Below are 18961 nucleotides of genomic sequence, written 5' to 3'. Positions count from 1 at the left end.
GGTACTGAATGGAGTGAGAACACACATTTCTTTTTTCCAGGTCTGAACATAAAGACTGTACTGATTATCACCAGCTTCTGCACAGGACAACACAGCAAGGCTTATTTTGTATGACACAGACCACCATGAGTATTGACACCATTTCACTTCTCTCCATTTAAGTTGTTGGGGTTTTTTTACACTTAGGAAGCTCAATGTATAGAATACTTAGTACAAAAGCATGTAAATTCAGCAGATAAGTTATATTCAATGTTTTTGTCTGCTTTCTTCTATTCTAGCTTCTATTCTGACTTGCTTACTAAGAATAGCTAGCAAGAAGCTGGTATTTCAAAATGGAGAAATGTACCATCATTTTCAATAGGTGCAATAGTTACTGCAGACAAACATCACAATTAAGGTTGTGCTTTAGCAGCCTTGCAAAGCTAACAAAAGGAGCTTCCAAAACTCAGTGGTACAGAGTGGGGAAACTAAAACCATGGCAATTATCCCAAAAGAGGATTTCTCAGTGGTCAGACACCACAAACTTAATAAATTTCATTGTACTTTGATTAAAGGATGCTCTACCTAGTAGAACAGAAAAGGAGATCTCAGCTCTGTGAGACAGCTGATATTCAGATGTTTTAGTTTCTTTAGCAAAGAAAATCTAAGTTTCAAAACATTCCAGAGAACAAACATTTTCAGGAAAGGTCAGTTAAACAATGAAAGTATTTTTCCTTCTGAAATGGTTCAGATGTATTTTGTATCCACCTAAGCCAGTACTGTGGCTTACAGGAAAAGCAACACAGCTCTCTCATACTTTAAAAATGTGATTTCTCAACTGCCAGAGACATGTACTTTAGCTAGGAGCATTGCTCTGTGGATAAACTTGCTGGGATATAGCATAAGAAATATAGTCTGGCCAAGTTGAATTAGGGCAATGTACCCATACTGTATTTACTTCAGTGAGACTCTAAGGCTGCTTAGTAGAAAGTAAAATTAACTCAAATCATCCAGACTGAAATCTGTTGAGGTGGGCAGCCAAAATCAGGAAAAATAAGTTTCACAACAGAAAACTATTTGACTATATACTTTGTCATTGACTCATTGATGGGAAAAAGCTGTGTTTTGTTTAAAAAATGTCTTTACTCAAGGTCATATTTTAAATATTATGGAAAATGAGCCAAGGCCACTTGCAGACCAATTTCCAAATCTTTTCTTATGTTCAGCAACTTGCAAATTACATGCAGTCCTTTTGATCTCACTTGTTTTTTGGTATAAAGTTACATTTCTCAGATGCATGAGCATTGACAAATTGGATCTCAAATTATTCTGCAATATTGAACATAATACTTAGATCTATTAAGACATCCTTTTCAAGGATATAAACATTAGTTAAATATTTTACTTTGTTTTGAAAGTTTTCAGCTGCATCTGTTAGCAAAAACTTTTTTTTTTTCTTCTTTTTTTTTTTTTCTTTTTCCTGTGTCTGTTGCCTTTGTTTCTTTATTCTTTAGGCTTGTATTTATGGAAGGTAATCTACAGTTACTTCCAAAAACGCCTAAATTTTTGGAAAATAATCTACAATTACTTCCAAATTTCTAAATATCATGTTCTTCAGAAGCCTCACACTTCTTATATTTTCAATATTTTATAAGTGTAGGGTTTTGAAGAAAGTGAAAATCAAATAAAATAAAGGAAGAGCCATATTTATCTATTCCTTTCAGTGTTCCATACACATGTATTAACAGTGACTTTTATTAAAGCTTTTATTGATTCCTGTGTTTAAAATTGCTTATCTTTCCCAAGAGTTTCCAAAGTTCTTTGAAATGTCATGTTTTGACAGAGTTAAAGAATAAGGAAGGTTTAGAAATTCCAGGGAAAAGTCTGTTTTCAAATACAATGCACTCTCATCTCCACAATGAGCCAAATTCTTTTGCAATTGTGGCATTGGAAATTTTGTAATTTTGGTATCGTTTCATGTATGCATAACTCACAGTTCTACTTAATCTTATAAAAAAAAAAAACTGACTGAATTTTCATTCATGTTCCTAGAGAGATAGGGTAATGTTATGCTTTTATCATCCTTATAGAACACACATTGTCAAGTTTTGGAACAGGAGGGGTTAGTTCACTTGTCCAACTATTTTCCCACAGGGTGTTCGTATTCTTATAAGGACTCAAATTTTCTGGGGCCCAGACCCTGTAGCTGGGCAATAACACAGAGTAGATCACAAAGTATCAAGGCTGATATTCTTATGTACTAAAGTCTATTGCTGTAGGAAATCGTCTTCTTTCAACCAAAGCTACAAAGGAACACGGACACGGACACCGTATTTAGATACAAGTCACAAAATGCTTTATTGAGGAATGCATTAAATTTATCTCCTCTCTCAAATTCCTACAGAAATCCACAGAGTTTCTCATATCATCTTCTGATTGGTCTTTCTTCAGTTAAGCATATCTTTTGCATTCTACTTGAGAAACAGTAGTAGCATAAACATTAGTATGCTTTTCCTAGTTAATATGCATGTGTTTATTTCAGACTTTTATTTTCCACACCTGTGTCTCTTCTCAACTAAAAATAAAAGGAGAACTAGGTTGTTTGTGGCTTCTATAGCATGTTTCTATTTCACAATGCAATAAAATGCTAGCTGCATCGAAAAACTCTTCCATTATGTTAGCTTATTCAGGCAGTGGCTATTTTCACCATGCCTAAATATTCAGCATGCTTTTTAACTCCTACTGTTTTATGCCTGTGTGTGCACTTGCACATCCACACATCCACAAAGAATCATTCCCTTTTGCACCATGCCTACTGTAACGAAGGTGTTAGGAAGAAGAGACAGACTGAATCAAGTTCCTGGATTTTTAAACTTTTTTTTTTTTCCTAGTTGCTCTTCCCTTTATTTTAGTTGCTTTTTTGCACTATATTTTTTTTTTAATTTTTTTTTTTTTTTATTGATACCATTTTCAAAAATAGTTTGGCAAAAATCAGATTATGAGTTGTCATATCAGAATAAAGTTTGTGTGGACTTGACCCTAGATGGCAATCAGGCGCCCATCAAAGCTGCTCTAACCCTTCCTTCCTCAGCTGGGCAGGGGACAAAAAATGTAATGAAAGGCTTAAAACAAGGACAGGAAGATATTACTCACCAATTATTATCATGGGCAGAACAGACAGGATTAATATGTAAATTAATTAATTAATTATCAATCAAAACAGAGTAGAATAATAAGAAATCGACTCAAAAATTAAAAAAAAAAAAATTTCCAGAGCTTTTCTTCTTCCCAGGAGTAATTTTAGTGACAATTTCTTCCCATTTTTCTCCCCAGCAGTGCAGGGTGATAGGAAATGGGGGCTGTGGTCAGTTCATCACACGTTCTGTGGAGGAAGGATTCCTCTCACTTCTTTTCTGCTCCAGACCGGGGTCCCAGGTATATGAACTCCTACAGTGTGGGACTTTCCCAAGTTGTTCATGAACTGTTCCAGCGTGCATCTATCCCAGGGTGCAGTCCTTTAGGAACATCACAGGTTCCCCACAGGGTCACAGATCCTACCAGGAATCTGCTACGTGGTGGGGTTCCCATAGGGACACAGCTTCCCTCAGGCATCTACTTGCTTCAGAAGGACCTCTCCATGGGCTGGGGTGGATCTCTGCATCCCCCATGGATCCCATGGGCTGGGGGTGGATCCCCATGGGCTGTGGGTGGATCTCTGCATCCCCCATGGATCCCCATGGTCTGTGGGTGGATCTCTGCATCCACATGGATCCCCATGGGCTGGGGGTGGATCCCCATGGGCTGTGGGTGGATCTCTGCATCCCCATGGATCCCCATGGGCTGTGGGTGGATCTCTGCATCCCCATGGATCCCATGGGCTGTGGGTGGATCTCTGCATCCCCATGGATTGTAAGTGGATCTCTGCATCCCCTGTGGATCCCCACAGTCTGGGGTGGATCTCGGCATTCCTTATGGATCCCCATGGGCTGTGGGTGGGTCTCTGCATCCCCATGGATCCCCATGGGCTGTGGGTGGATCTCTGCATCCCCATGGATCCCCACGGGCTGGGAGTGGATCTCAGCATCCTTGTGGATCCCCGTGGGATGCAGGGGCACAGCTGCCTCACCATGGTCCCACCAAGGGCTGCAGGGGATTCTCAGCTCTGGCACCTGAGCACGTCCTGCCCCTCCCTCCCCACTGACCCTGGTGCCTGCAGGGATGTGTCTCTGTCACTTTCTCTTTCTCTTCTCTCACTGCAGTTGCTGTTGGGCAGGTTTTTTTTTCTCCTTCCTAAATCTGTCCCCCTAGAGGTGCCAGCACTGCTGGTTTCCTTGGCCAGTGCTTGGTCCAGCTGCCATTGGCCCTGTCAGACACGGGGGAAGTTTTGAGTAAGTGATCTCAGGATCCACCCTGCAGCCTCTCCTCAGTCACACCCCCAATCCCCTTACCACCACTAAATTATTTCTAATCCCAATAAAAAGGAAGAGAATATTATTTTAAATCTGGCTCAGAATGTCATTAAAAATAATTACTAAAGATCAGTATTTTAAAGCAGTGTGCTCTTAATATTTTGTGTCCTTGGTACTGGCCAAATAGGTCCCTATACTGCTAATTTTCATTTTTAAAGCCTTGTAGAACACTTAGAATTCTAAAAGACTGGAGGAAGGCTAATATATCAATAACTAAAGCAAAGTAAATGGGATGACCTGGGTAATTACTTCCTTGTCAGTATGACATTGATCTAGGCTAAATAATGGAATTACTTGGGTGGGACACAATTAATAAAGAATCTCATGCATAATTAATACCAATGAACAATTAATATGGAATTTATCCCTTTCAAGAAATTTTTATACTTCTTCTGTTGGCTTTTCACTTTCTTGTTTTTTTTAAAGACAGCAGTACTGTTAGAATTTTCTGTAAAATAATTTTCTCCTTGACCAAACATTATCTTGGAGTTTCATCAGCAATGTGGAATAAAATATGATCATTATTCCAGCTTTTAGAAAAAAAAAATTGTATTAAAGAATAAGTAAAGACTACCTTATATATAATTGTCTGAATTGTCTTTTTAAATTCCAAATAGGCTGTGTTTCTGTGTGAGCAAGTGTAAAGTCATCTGAGGGGTAGTTATATGTAGGTGTTCAAAGATAATGACATGTAGATATTGCTGTATATGTATGTAAATACTGCTTAAAATATTTTATTTTGGGATTCTGTAAAAAAAGTCTTTGGACTCTGGCAAATAAGCTACTTACCTTAAGCTCATAATGGGCAGCAGAGAGGACTGACTATTTGAGACAGCAGAAAGGGTATAATAATTGAGTAATAATTGCATTATATATTTTTCCTTTGGTTTCTGTTTCTATAAAAACTATGTATTTCTATAAATTTAGAGAATTCCTTGATGTTCCAATTAAAAAAAAAAAAAAAAAAAGTGAAAAAAAAATTAAATTGTTTCTGGGGGATGAAAATAAATAGTGGATTTGATAGTACAGCTTATAATAGAAGAGTCCTTGAGCTGAAACTGAAAGCTTAGAGGAAATGGCTTGTTCATAATCTAGAATATCAATATGGGAAAGAGGAGCTACAGAATAGAGTCTTTTCAATAAAGCAGACAAGGAGAAAATAGCATTCACCAGCTAAAAGCTAAAGCTAGGGAACATCAGCTCCAAATGAAAAGTACACTTCAACTGTGGCTCTAAATGGCACTTTCTCGTAGCAGTAGCAAATTTTCTATCAGTGGAAAACAGAAATGGCGATTGGCAGCTTTACTAAAAGCTTCTTCTGGTTCAAAGAGGTATTATTTCAGCAGAGTCCTGTTATGTTGGAGAGGAGGCCAAAAAAGATGGGCATAGTGATCTCATTTAGCTTTATTATCCACGTATCTGTTAAGTGCATGCAACTTTAATGCTGCTGCATAATACAAGAATGCCATCTCTTCCCATGCACATTTCTCGTGCTCTGACTGTAGGAAAAGAAATTCAAAATCCAAAACTACTCTGCTCATGGGTACCTCTGGAGGCTGGAAGCTTCATGGGCCCTCCTCTCAAACAACATTTTTCTCCCCAAGTACTTTCCCTTTCCTAGCCAAGGACATTCAATTTGCCTTAAATTAGACTGAAATTCCATACTGAGAATTAAAAAATTTTAGGAATGTATGTTTTCCTCCATGTTACCATATCATCCTTTGTAAATAGACTTTCTTATTGCTCCTGTGCAATAAGAATAAAAATATCCACCCACTGACCTGTTCTCTAAATTGACTCCTTAGTAGAAAACTAGGATTTTAGCCATACTGTTTCTGTGGCAGAGTAAGCCCTCGAGGAGACACTATGAGACATTAAATTATAGATAAAATGATTATTTTACATCTTATCTCTCAGAGTTAATGCTCAGTTGTGTTATTCAGTGCAATAGTCTCATCCTTAAAGGGTTAATAATCATCATTAGCTCCTTTCAGCAATACCTCTAAGACATTTTCAATTTGATGACAGGTTAAAATTCACTGGATTTAGTAGCAGTAAATGAGAGTTCTTGGGGCAGCTCGTTCTCAGCCTCTGAGGCAGAGGGATGGAGAGAAAGGTCTCCTACTGAGCAAAGCCATCAGAGCACCTCTGCAAAGACCTGAGAGCTCAGGGAGCTTGGTTAGGGCCACAGTGAGCTAGGCAGGACAGGGTGGGCAGGGCTGTACCATTGTGGTATGCTTGTACAGCCCTGGAAGAGGCAGATATAAGCAAGCTCTGCTCTCAGATACAATTTCTTAGAGACTGCCTATAATAGAAAGTCCATTACGGTTTTGGGGTGAGTTTCATGAATCCCCATATCTACCTGCTATGATTACTGCCCAGGGTGCCAGAAAGAGCCCTGTGGGGGATATGTGGGAGAGCCTGCCTTTTCAGCTGCAACCCAACACAGAGACGCCTTGTTCAGCCACCTTGAATTTGCAGGCAAATTTTTTTGATATCTGGTGGAATGACCACTCCCTTCTGCTACTGTCTGGCCTGCCCTTCTGCAGCTGGACATGCTGTTTCTCACCTGCTCTGTGGTGTAACCAATCCACAAACAAACCCCACCCTGCAGCCCATTGCTGTGGAGAGAAGTGTGAGATGTGCTCTGTGCTGGCACATGGCCTTCACTGTGCCTGGGGATAGTCCTTAACAATCACATCCTGCTCTAAGGAGCTGGGGTGGGTGAGTTTACAAGCTCATGCAAGGCTGTTCTATCCCACCAGCCACAGTGATCTTTAACTAAGCCAAGGACAGCCATTTTAATAGGAGGGACATTAGAGTACTTCTCCATCTGTGCAAAGTGGTCCATGAGCCCCCCGAGCTTTCTTTCCAAAGAGATTCTGTGCAGCTTGGGGTCATATTCTCATATTTTCAGGAGTGAAAGGAAATGAAAACATATCTCATTTCCCATGGAGTGGGAGGCAGAAGACACTTGCACTTTTTAACCCCATCTTTATTAAGTTCACCCTGATTGCAAATTCAAAGCAGTTCAGAGACCCCTTGCCTGGCCTGTCTGGAGACAGCAGTGAGGTCCCTGTCAGAGGTTGCTACCACTTGTGGTGTCCTTGGCAGCTGAAAAGTCCATCCCTGGTTTCCAAACGTTCAGGTAGTGGCACACCTAACCTGTGGCCAAGACCCATTCAAGAGCTGTTTGGGCAGGAAACAGCATCACTTCCAAGTGCAGCTTTTGCAGCTTCAGTGGGCACTCTGTGCTGGTCTGGGGCACTGCTCCCAGAGGTACACGTTTGCTGGAGCTAACCAAAGCCATCCCAACAGGCTGGTGACTCATGCAAGCTGTGATGACTGCTTTGAGGAATTATGCCCTGATGAGTTACCCACAGTCTTATAAAGCTCTTGAAAAATTAAGCAGTACTAACCTGTATTCCCTGCAGGCTCATTAGTTCTCATGGTTGGTGTCGTGGCACTGTGTCCTCCACACAAGAAGGAAGGATGCAAGACTGTTCCTTGAGAATGAATGAGCTGGTGGAGTTGCATTTACAAAGGATGAGATCATTACCCCCTCTAAACACCATTTTTTGTACTTGTCTGGAAAACCTATTGCCCAAAGGCTCGCAGAGACTTGCACAGGACAATGATTAACATGGACCTGGGCCAACTTCAGAACATTTCTAACATATTATTACTAAAAATGAAGAGTAGATTTATAAAAAAACTACCTTCCTTCCTTTCTGGAATCCTTCCTTCCTTCCTGGAATCCTTCCTTCCTTCCTGGAATCCTTCCTGGAATCCTTCCCGGAATCCTTCCTTCCTCCCTCCCTCCTTCCCTCACTTCCTTTCTTCCTACCTTCTTTTTCTTGTTATGTCCTAAAATTGTTATTAAGGGAGCTCATTCTAACACCTACTCCTTCTGACTTGGAAAATTACTATGGAGGTCATGTATAGTGATTTCATATACTGTGAAAAATGGCAAAGTGTATAAAAATCTCCTGGCCCGTGGGTAAAACTATGTGAGAAGAAAGGCTGTAAAAATATAGTGTCAAAAGATCAAGTGAAACAATTTTCTACATTATATTTAAATATGTTTTTATCGGCTAAAAACTCATTTGGACCCAAAGTTGTTCTCTTTTTAAACAAAAAAAAAATGCTTTCATGATTGCTTCTAGTAAATTTAGACTGGAATGATTCACTTAACTGACATAAAAATAGTTACTAGATTTAATGATAATAACAGAAGCCTTATGACTCTGTTCATGTGATTTCCATATGACAAGGCTTACAACTGTAGTATTCCAATGGACTAGTGCTATCTATCCTTAAGTGGAGCTAATATTGGCCTCCTGACCTTCCTTTAAATTTATTGTGTTGAGCAGGTTAACCTACCACTTCATTGTCTAGCTTTTAAGTTAACAAAAATAGATGTTATTTCCAGGCCCACAAATATATTTGGAGTGAATCAACTGATGAGTTGTTTCTACATTTTATTGTGGGGTTGGACAAGTATTTTAGAACACTTTCTATCATGCTGGTTAAATATATATTACTTTTAAATAGTCATATATTCATTTTCTTGGACTTGCATAAACAATGTTTAATAGTGATGTATTTTTGAACAAGAGGTTTTTGATAATGTATTTACTAGCTCTATTCCTTTAAAAATCCAGAGTTACAGAGCAGTCTGTGAATGTGAACCTTGTTCTAAATGAATTTTCTTTAAATATGAATGGAAAAACTGATTGTGATTTCTTCTAATAGAAATGTGTGCTGCTATTTTTAATTACTCAACCACAACATCCAGTCTAGAGAGAAGCTAATGTTTTTCAAAACACTTTAGCATGCATAAGATAATGGTAAATATTATGAGTTAATGATCCTGCAGAAATCTTACTTTACTTCATCTTCATTAGTAGAAGCTAATAATGAGAAGAAAACAAAGAGTAAAATGTTTGGGGTCACGTTTGCTGTGCCTTAGGGATTGTGACCCCATAAGATGATATCACCAGGTGCCTTCAGAATCATTTCAAAATTCTGGAATTAGGATTAGCAGCACTTTTAAGTATCAGCTGAACAGACAAGAGAAATATTTTATGGTACTTACCTATTCAAGATGATAACTAATTACAATTAAAACCAGGAGCATAAAGTCACAGATGTTTTTCTGCTAGCTCTGGTACTGATCTTTTTACATAGCAGGGCTGGAGTCCAAATTCCTCAGCTTTCAGAAAGCCAAAAATGCATAAAACACTATCCAGAGTGCTGTATATGTGATGCTTTTGTGAATACAAACATCAGTCAGATGCTAAAATGGATGATAAAACAAGTTGAGCTTCTCTCCCACTGTAGTACAAGAATAGCAGAAAGGAAATTAGTTGTCCTAAGAAACAGGTGTTGTCCCTTTCATGGTGTTTGCACGTAAGCATGAATGTTTGAAATCATAATTGGTTTATCATTGGGATGCAGATATGCTTTGTATATCTTTCAGAGTGGAATGTCTTCTTGGGTAGAAAATTCATATGTGTACCAAATTAATTGGAAGGCTTAATGAATCATGGAATGTAACCCCATGAAGGTTGTTGTACAGGCTAAATTGTACAATCTCTGATGCAAATACTAATTTTTATTTTGATACTAATTAATGGTCTTTGGAAAGATAAGTGGTGTGTAGGCTGTGTTATTTTAAAACCTGTAATAGGTTTTGTATTGTGCAGTCAAATTCTCATGTAACCTGAAACTCTTTCATTTCTGAATCTTCAAATAGTTAAATCTCTAATTGGACAAACCCAAACTTAATTTACTAGTCAGAGAAAACATATAATTTTAAGAAACCGATAAATATTTCTTCTGTTTCAAGTTTATGGTATAATGGCTAGCATATCATTGAATATTGCATATCTGCAGTACAAAATGGGAAATTAAATGTAAACTTAATTTATAATGGGCAGAAGCATGGAATGTCAGATACTCATTGGTTAACCAAAATGAGTAGAAATTAAAGACTGCAGATTAAATATTAAGGAGGAACTGTAGTTGTAGTTTTTCCACGGATAGAGAGAGGAGATGTTACTCAGAATATAATTACATAATTCAAAATGAATTTATAGAAAAACCCTTATCCATTCAAAGTCTAGAAGTAAATGTAACCCCTTCATATCAATGAATCCCCTTTATATCAATTTATTCAAACAGCACCAAATACAATTTATCACAAATATTCATTTTGTTACCTCAAAATTCAATCTTTGCTAAGCTTGCTACAAACAGATTGACCAAGTAGTATATATGGATGCGGTATGGGAAAGAACAACTGCTTTGGGAACAGCTTTGATGCTGTTATCAGGGTTTGTACTTCCATCTGTTGAAAAGTGAATTCAGATACATTTGGCACTGTAAACATGTAGTTGGTAATAGTTCATGCTGGAATCTGAATTTAGAAGAAATACTAACATTGTTAATTATGGGGTGATGAAATTAAGGCTTGCAATAGAAGCAGAAAGTTGATACTGTTTTCTGGTCTTACCAACAAACAGAGAAGCAGACATTTCATTTTAACATTTTGGGTATAGAAAGTCATACAGAGCACTCTGTCCTGTTTTACTAGGCATTCCTGTGCTCTTCCTTTGCCTGGCAATATGATCTGGCTTTCATGAACACAGACTGTGAATGAAATATCAAATTTGGGTAACCAGGAAATGCTCACGGTCAGTTTCACTGGTTGTCTGGTAGAATCATCCCAGGGAAGCTGGGACTAGGAAAGGACCCTTATTTAATAAAGCTTTTGCATCATTAGCTACTTAGTCTGAGCAATGACAAATCATTGACAGAGTCAATCAACAAGCTCATTCTTGAGTATCCCTTGAGAACTCGTTGATTAACGAGGTTCTGCTTCATAGCATAGGTGGCTTCTGTATGTCCTAGAGAAGCTGCCTATACTTCTTTATCAGAAGAGTTACTTTTGCAAATTTAAATAGCAAATTTTAGGGGATTGCAACCTCAGACACACTGACCTGCAAGTATTTTAGACATTGTACAAGTAAACCTCTCCTTCCAGGCTTAAAAAATTACAATCAGTCTCCCAGTTGTATTTTGCTCTTCTAGTAACTGCCCTCACAAGTTTCTAAACTATCATAAAAATCGGGCCCAACAAGGCTTCAGTTGCTGTTTAATCCTTGAGACCATGCTTGAGAGCTCCCAGGGGTTTTCTGAGGACTTGTCTCTTGTTTACGAGTGTAGAAACTGTGGTGCTTGGACAGGGGAGATAATCGGTCTCTGTCGCTTTTTCTGTGGCGTGAATTAGAGCACACAGCATACACTGCATATGCACCAGGCATAGCTGAGGAGAGATGAATGAGCTGCAGGGCTCCAGATAAGGACAAATAGCATACCATAGCGTGAGGGCAAGCTGTGCTAAAAGCACATGTGCTTGTGCTAACCTACACTTGATGAATTCAGATTAGGCTCGGCAGCCACGAGTGGAGTCGTGTTCAGTATCACATCTGTCATCTCGGCTCCTGACAGCTGTGCTGCAGCTCAGGGCAGAACCAGGAGAGCAAGCACATCTCACATTGCTCAAGAGTAAGCTTTTTGAGTTTCCTAGCAGACATCTGACTCTATAGTGACACGCAGAAAAGCCAGAAAAGGGACCTATGAAAGCAGTGTGGAACACAGAAGTAGAACATCGCACTCCTGAAACACTGAACTGAGGAGGCTTCTTGCAGTCTTGCAGGGCAGAGTTTTGTCTCTGTTATGTCAGAAACTTTGCTTCCAAAAAAAAGTCTATGACAGCCAGTAGTAGAAAAGGATTACATTCTTTTTTAATACTTGGTATACAGACATTAGATGAAGAATAATGAAAAGAAAGAATTTATTAACTACTTTTGCTCGCCAAAAGTGAATTCAGTATTTCAATGCCTTACCCAGATGTAAATCTGCAACACTTGATAAAATACTCTCTGTAATATACATAAATAGTATTAATTTCATGTTATTCCTTTAGAGAATTTTTTTCTGTGAGGTTAAAATTGCCTGTTTGGGATTACTATAATTGCCAGCATAAAGCATCTGGGGAAAAGATTATGAATTAAACTCAATGCTTATGCATGCTCTTTTGTACACTTGTAATGGAGATGTGATTACTTTGATTTAGACAAACCATGAATTGAATTTTATCTAAATGTTCTCTTTCCCCAGATGCTACAGAAAACTAGTATTGATTTGTCTTGCAGATGGATGGAAGCCATCACAGCAGCTACGACACCTTGGGAAAACCTACATGGCACATGTAATTAAATCTGATTCAGATATAAGTCGAGAAAGCATTACAGTAACACGAAATATTATCTTCCCAGAAAATCCTTCCTTTGATGATGCATTTGGAAGGACCGAGTGTGACATGTTTCAACTCCTAAATATATCATTGTGACTTTTAAAAATTTTAACATCTACTGCTTTGTTGGCAGCTCTGATTTTGTTCAAGTCTTAAGTCAGGGAGATGCCTGTATTCTATACAAATATTAAGAAAATGAAAATAAAGAAAATGCTTCAAGAAATTTTCCATTTTACAAGGTAAGTTGGACACAGAGAATGATATTCTTGTGACAGCATTGTGTAAAATATTTGTTTCACTGATGTAAAATCTGACCCAATCAATTTATTAAATACTTTCTGATTTTCAACTTTAATAATTTTTTTCAGCATAAGCATTTACTTGTTTTGGGGAAAATGCATTCAAAGATTTTAAAAAACTGAAATGTTTTGTTATCACAAGGACTTCTTTTTAAAAATTTAGGCATTTTAAAAATTTTTATTTCCTTTGACAGACTATCTTTTTGGATTAAAACTTTGAATGCTAGTCAAAGCAACAGTAACTGTAGAGTCTTAATGCTTTTTATGAATTTCAACTTAATGGACTGTTTTAAGTTTCAGATCAAAGGAAATGTTATGTTTGAACATATGTCCCCTTTGCTCTCAAAAGTGTTTTTTTGCTTTCCAAAGGAACAGATTTTTTGTCATTAAGATAAAACTTGTCTTCTCAGTTAAGTGAAAAATTATCATTTACTCTCTCGGTTTCTTTCTCCTTTTACTTCTTTGATGATGGTCTCCTCTTTCTTGTTAGATTTTGGCTGTACTGTCACATGTTAGGCCTGCATTTTAGTCAAATCTGGTTACTTTCAAAGTGGAATTTTTATTTATTTTTTTTTGTGCACTGTAGGAATTAACCATAAGACACATCAGTTCTGCTTCAAATTCCCTGACAAACAGGCAGGAAAAAAGATAGTTACTCAGAAATCAAGGCAGTAAAAAACACTCAGGTTACTTATAGACACTGCTACACATAGTTTCAGAAGATGTAAGATAAAAAAATTATCAAACTGATAAAACTGAAAACTGAGTAGATCTTTTTTATCTACTGATGTTGGTCACTAAACTTTCCTTTTTTCTAGTGGCATTTTATGTCTGATTCCTTCAGAAGCTTTGAGAATCTTGGTCAGAAAAAATACCATATTTTTTTTATCCATACTTTTAACTTCACAAGCTTGTTTATATTCTCTATTCTCTAAATTCTCATCTATTGTATCTGTTTAGGTGTAAGTGGTGTTTCACAACTGATGTTCTGCTTCCAACTTATAGCACAGACTTTTCACTTCCACGACTGTGGTAGCCATTGAGACTTCATTCAGAATGTCATTTAGTTAGGTAAAAGGTATTGTGTTTTATGATAAGGGTGAGCTCTAATTAAACACAAAGGACAAAACATTTCTTTACTAGTGACAAACTTTGAATTTATAAAAAATAGAATCCCAAGCTTCAGATACATTAGCTCATTTGAAAGCAACCATTGCACATCCTGTTCAAAAATGTTATAAAATTTTGATAATAACAAAAGTAAACTTAGAAGAAAGTGTTGAAAATACTCAGAATAGTTTGACTTGTCCAAGTGCTTATGATATTGTCTAAAGTCATCCAGTTGTACATGACAGCTATTTCAAAATACATCTGACACTCTGAAAGATGAAAAATTATTTACCTATAAAGAAATCATTGTGAGTTTGTGACATTTCTTGATATTCTCTCATATAAGACTTTTAAAAGTTAAGCTCAGTATTCATCTGTATCACTAACTGAATCACAGCAATATTTAGTACATCAATATTTTTTGGTTTTCTTAGAGCATGTGCTCTACATATACATATATTCTACAAATTTAAATTCACAAAAATATGGAAAAAAGAAGAAAGGATTTTTCATTTTTTCTCTGCTTTATGGAAATAATATTATTTAACAATTTGGGCAACATGTGGTCACTTGCTCTTCCAGTGAAGTATATACCTATGCCTATATCTAAGTAATATTTCTATAAGTGATGAAAAAATATTTTCTGAGGTTAAAATATGTCAAAGAAAAAACACACTAACTGTTGTCACTTATTTACATTAATTAACAAGTATCTATGAACTCTTATGATAGGTTAATGTCATCTGATTACCCTTCAGCTTAGATACAGAAATTCACTTTGACAAAGTAGTCCAAGACAGCTTTAATATTTCATTGTCAGGTTTCCATGTTAAAATTTTCTGGATTGTTGAGGCGTGCAATATTGCCATAATAAACACTGAAATCAGTTTCTCAGCATATACACATGCAGAATTTCAGCTGGAATCAATGGCACTTCACTTCCTTCATTACAAAGTCATTTTGCTGGAAGCTGAGGTTTTTTTTATTAATGTTTTGGTGTGTGTTGTTATTCTATCTGATTATCCTACCCAGTCTCAGTGCTCACTGGACCTAGTGGCAGAGGAGATTGCTATTTCAATAACTTCTTGCTGTTTGCAGCTGCAGTTTTGGAGAGAGAAGAAGAAACCAGCGAGTTTTTGAAACTGATAAACAAATATTTTCCTGAGTGGCTAAAGATATTTCCACACAGAAATGCTTAGTTTTTGTCAGTGTCCATATTTTTTTGGGTGTGTGGCTGTTTTGGTTAAACTGAACAGAGACACCAATTAAGTATAGTGGTTTTTGTTCACCAATCTGAGTTTCCTGACCAATGCACCAATTTGTGTAGTGGGTCTAGTGCTGGCCAAATGCCAGGGCACCCACTAGAATTAATTTCTCATTTTATGCTGCGAGATAAGGATTAGGAGGAAGACAAAGCAGGCTCAAACTTATAAGGGTATAAAGAAAACTTTATTAACAGAATTAAATGAAAAAATAACAAGAAATCAGAATAAACCTTCATAGCCCTTCTCCTTCCCCCACATCCTCTTTTCTTTCCCACTGACAACATAAAGAGACAAAACCTGGGACTTGCAGTCAGTTCACCACCTCAAAAATAGTCTTTCTTCAGTTCCCTTAGGGAGAGGAATCTCTCTTGCCAAGCCATGGAGACTTCTCCTCAAGATGCAGTTCTCTCTTGTCTTTAGTGTCATAGCGAATCAGCTGCAGGGAAAGGAAAATCTGTTTGCAGTGTGAAAGTCCCTCCCATGCCCCAAGCTTTCCCACAGCTGCTTTCATGGGCCATGTGCTAGGTTAAGGATGAGCTGTTCTAGCATAAGAATGAAAATTCTCTACATCCGTCTTTGGGAACAGAGGTTTTCTTCTATTCCTGGAGTAAGGTTTCTCATCTCTCTCATCTCTCTCTGTTCAGGTTTCTCATTGGATCACAGTTACTGCAACATCTGCTTATTCTGACACTGGATTCTTCTGTTCACGGCTGTGGCTGGAACACCACATCCCCCCCAATGCATTCCATGAACTAAAGAGAAAAATACAAAGTCTGATATATCAAATATATCTTCACCACAGCCTTACAAAATAATTTCAGCCCAAGACTAAGGCGTCTCCTCAATCCTCTCCCACCTAGAATTTGACTCCTTCTTCACTGACCTCAGTGTCCCATCTTGTTTTCTCTACGTGTCTTCATCCTTTCCTTTTCTCGATTCAGGAGAAGACTGGTGTTCATAGGTTCATTTCTTCTCAAGCTTTATCAACTGAAGCAGTTTTTATACAGTTCTACAGCCCTGAAAGGTGGATCTCATCCAGGCTCTGCATCAGGGAGATCTCTTGCTGATGTGATGTGCTGATTCTGCGTGAGCCATGCCAGCCGCCAGCTCCCCTCAGCGCTTCTCTTCCTGCGGGGGCCGAAAACAGAAAAGCTGCTGCTTCTGTTTTTGTCCTTCTGTCTGCAGCACGGCTGACTAAAAGTGGCTAAACAAACAAAATTCATTGCAGGCCATGCCGAGATAGCCACACCTTTTCACTGCTGCCCAGCCATGCCGATTTCAGCCTCACAGTCCCGGCTCCCAGACCAGGATGGCAGCGCCCACCTTATCACTCCCAGCTCTGGCTCCTCCTGGCCTCCAGGCCACCCCAGTGGCGTGGGGCCGCTCCCAGCACTGGTCCCAGTTGTGTGGGTGCTCAAGTGTTGGGATAGTCCCAGTGGCATGGCCCAGCAGTTGCAGAAATCTCGGCTGAGACACACACCAATCTGGCGAGGCCAGCCCAGCCAGTCACCTGTTCCAAGGCTGGAAGTCAAGAAAGCTTTTCCCGGGCTTTGTCCATGTTTAAATGTGTTTTTCCACAGGGGCATGCTCAACTCTTTTAAGTGGTCTAACTGGGTGTCAGTCTTCAAAACTAGCCAGCTGATTGTCTCTGCTGTCCCCAGAGGGAACCACCCCCACGGCCCGTGGACTCCTCAGCTAAAAAACAGACTTCTTTAAACCATGACAGAGTACAAGAGATGTGCCTACTGTGCTTACAGGTACCATTACCCACCATAAAGTACAACTGCAAATAAAGAGTCTCCGTAAACAAGGCCCTGGTTTTGTTCAGACAAACAGGTTCAGACCATTTTAAAGATCTCCTTTGTAAGAAAAACCACCTATGAAATTAAAACAGTACAGATTCCTTTCGTTTTCCTTGCTAATGACATGATAGTAATAGAAAATACATACATACTCTCTATGTATAACATAACTAGTATTCTAGCACACTGTGTTTGTTATAATTCAGTTATTTTATCCCTATTTCTAGCTACATTGTTTTTTCCATTGGGATAGAGGACGGAATCAAAAATCTTTAAGGTTTTCTATGGCTTCTCAGACTCATTAAATCTCTTTAACTCTTTCTTTTAGACTCTATGAAAGAGAAAGAAGCTCCTTCCAGCTTTACATTCAGGGTTGGAGAGCTGCAAAGATTTTCACTTCAAGCAAAGTCATTGGCTAATGGTAAGGATCAATGACCAATAAAGCTGTTTCTGCAGGAATCACTGTGGCAGAAAATTCCCTAGTAATTTTCAGACACAGAGTATGTATTTCAGTTACACTGTATATAAATTCATATATATGTGTATGTATAGAAACATTTTGATATATATAGATAGATGCATAGATAGATACATAGGTAGATAGATATGTAAACTTGAAATGACTGGAATAGCAAACTGGATTGCAAGGTTTTCTCTTTCTTCCCAATAATGTATTTACCCCTGCTCTTGTCTGACAAAGGTGGAGCCCAACTATTTTTACATAGGTAATAGTAATTTCATAGTAATATAGTAATTTCACAGTAATATAGTAATTTCAGAAGCTCTAAATTATGTCTGTCCTCCAACAACATCTCCAGAGCAATGCAGCTCTCCTAGAAGTCCTGCATCCTATGTATCAGCCTTGCAGATGTGTCTGAATACAACCTCTGTAGTGGCACTGCAGTGCCTGTTCCTCCACCTGTGTTTAACCCCTGGAGTCTGATCTTTTCCACAGACCTGAAGGTTCAATATTGCATACACAGTAAGAAGGTTTTTGCCATTCAAATGGAAAGTAGTTCATTTGGTTGCTTGATATATGTACTTATGCTGATTTTTAAAATTTACCTCAGCTTCTACTGCTCTGTGAGAAAGCTCTTTGTAAGAAAATAGTGACAAATGAGAGAATCATTGCATTTAGCCCTTTGTCAGCATGCTTAACTTGCCTGTCAATCTGTGATGTGAGTCTGAGGTGCATCCAACCATACATTGCATTTGTGCTCCCTCAAGGAGCTCCCAGGACTCCATCTTAGCATCTTAACTTTCATTGCTTCCAAAGGCAGGAAAATTTGGAAAGTTTCTTAGGTGCTTGTGCATGATCACACTGTGACCACTGTGTGTCTGTGCAGAGCACAACAATCTCCTTCTCCCTTCTCATCCTGTGCCAGGCCATCTAGAGGAGGAGTAACTGAATAGTGCTGCTGCTGATTTGGCATGGGAGGGAAGGTGGAGGACCTGTGTGAGCACACATGATCTCCGGCTTCCTTCCACAGTCCTGCTGGCAGCTGCCCTGTGGTGGCTAGCAGCTGGCCTGGAGGGCTCACAGCTGCAGATAACCCTAATTATAATTACATAACTAATATATAACTAATTACATATCTAATAATTATGCAGCTCCCCCAGTCTAGGTCGTTTGGGATGCAGACAGCTATTGGCTGGTTCGGGGGGTGGTAGCGGAGTTCAGCCAGTCAGGACAACCCCGCGGGCTTTCGATAAC

Source organism: Oenanthe melanoleuca, chromosome Z (genome assembly GCF_029582105.1).
Source record: "Oenanthe melanoleuca isolate GR-GAL-2019-014 chromosome Z, OMel1.0, whole genome shotgun sequence".
NCBI lineage: Eukaryota > Metazoa > Chordata > Aves > Passeriformes > Muscicapidae > Oenanthe > Oenanthe melanoleuca.
The sequence above is the reverse complement of the archived record's forward strand: the minus strand, read 5'-3'. Positions refer to the sequence as shown.